A 2,121-nucleotide genomic window follows, 5' to 3' on the forward strand; every position below is an offset into this window, starting at 1 on the left:
ACTCTGGGTGAAGAGATTGGTGCGGGAGAGAAATCCTGGCAGGCTCCACCAAATCAGTCAACTATTTATAACTACAAAAAGTTTAAAATTTATAGTATTCCGGCAGTCGAAAAGGTTTCAAGAATGTATGAATAAAAAAATAGAGTAATGTTAAGATGATGGTTTTAATGCCTCGTGTGTTCTACTTACAAGGGGAGGCCACGACGTTTGGAACGCGGGTTTTGTGCAAACTTCGTACACTCGTAGTACTCCATTAGGACAACAAAATGTTTGAGCAGTAGCGCGTACTTCCCAAGCGTTATTGAGAAGATCGCAAGATAATTTCCGTCATCAAATTTGTATTGTGCGTGGCCATCTTTACCATGAAGGGGCAGCAGACGAGATGTTAGCGTTCAAGCCCCGTAATCGCTTGATCGAGTCCCGTTCATCAGTTTTTTTTTTTCCAAAACAGTCATATTCTTTACTACGTATATTACAACTGATATAATGGGAAAAATACCTGTAATCGTATGAACTTTACAATGTTATTTGGCAATCTACAAATTTTTAGTATCACAAATAATATAATATTCGTAACTATCGATTAGCAAACGACCAAACACAAAGTGATACTGAAAATGTGTAGTTGTCCGTGATCTGAGAAATCCCTTATACTTGGAAGGGGCCCCAAACTACTTGTTGCCTGCAAGTTTTGACCGGCACAGACGGCTTTCGAAAGATGTACAATTAATCGTCGCTTTCTACAGGCAAGCTAAAAATTTGATTAAGCGTCTTCAGAATTGTTCTCATTTAATCGAAAGAGAACGAGAAACTACTTCTCATGAAGACGCTATTCAAATACACTCAATACTGCATGACCAATTATCAGCACCGATATTTAAGATACTTCTGTGTTGTGCATGGTTTGCTTCCAAATGATTGGCTGAAAGAGGGGATTATTAAAATGTTAACGAGGTTAGTTTTTCCACGGAAAACCTCAAAAGACCTTGCGTATGCGGAAAAATAGCTTCACAAGCTGCGATATCGTCGCGAAAAAACAGTGACCCGTATATGTAGTAAGTTTCCTTTAATTTAAATCTATGGTCACAAACTTTTTACTAACAGATTACCGGTTTCGGTCTTTAATGACCATCATCAGATCTACAGCAAAAATGGGAAAAACATAAATACATTCGCACACTGTATACAGCTTAAGAACAATACATAGACCATAATGAAAAGTAGTACCGACAAAATTTACATTTGTGCGCTTTAAAAAAAGTGGGGTACCTGTTTCATAAAAACAAAGTCCTAATGTACTGCACCCATAGTGGCATCGTCAAATGTTAAATTCATAATCAGCACCAGCATCGGCAAATACATATAAATAACATCACATGCACGAGTCATGTTGTCAGTACTACTACTGTTTAAAACAAGCTGCCGTACAACAGCCACAAGACGTTTGTGTTGTAAGTTCACCAGATGTCGCTAATGTCGGCATACACTAGTGTATACAGTGTGCGAGTGTATATATCTTTTTCCCATTTTTGCTGGAGATCTCATGATGGTCATTAAAGACCGAAACCAGTAATCTCTTAATAAAACGTTTGTGACCACAGACGTAAATTAAAGGACACTTACGGAAAAATAGCATTTATTCAATGCAACAGGTGCCGTTTAACTTTATGTTTTCCATGTTTTTACGAAAAATACCATCGTGCAACTTGTACTCGTAACGTCGAAAGCGACGATTAATTGTACATCATTCGAAAGCCGTCTGTGCCGGTCAGAACTTGCAGGTAACAAGTAATTCCGGGCTTCTTCCAGGTATAATGGATTTCTCAAAATACTGACAAGCATACATTTTTAGTATCGCTTTATGTGTTTGGTCGATTACTAGTCGATAGTTATGAATATTATATTATTTGTGATAATAAAAATTTGTAGATTGCCAAATAACATTGTAAAGCTCATATGATTACACGTATTCTTCCCATTATATCAATTGTAATATAAATAGTAAAGAATATTGCTATGTTGAAAGAAAAACTGACCAAAGGGACTCGATTAAGCAATCCAGCAAGTACGGGGTTTGAACGCTAACCACTCGGCTGCCGCCGCTTCAAGGTAAAAATGGCC

Source organism: Schistocerca nitens, chromosome 5 (assembly GCF_023898315.1).
Source record: "Schistocerca nitens isolate TAMUIC-IGC-003100 chromosome 5, iqSchNite1.1, whole genome shotgun sequence".
In the NCBI taxonomy this organism is placed as follows: domain Eukaryota; kingdom Metazoa; phylum Arthropoda; class Insecta; order Orthoptera; family Acrididae; genus Schistocerca; species Schistocerca nitens.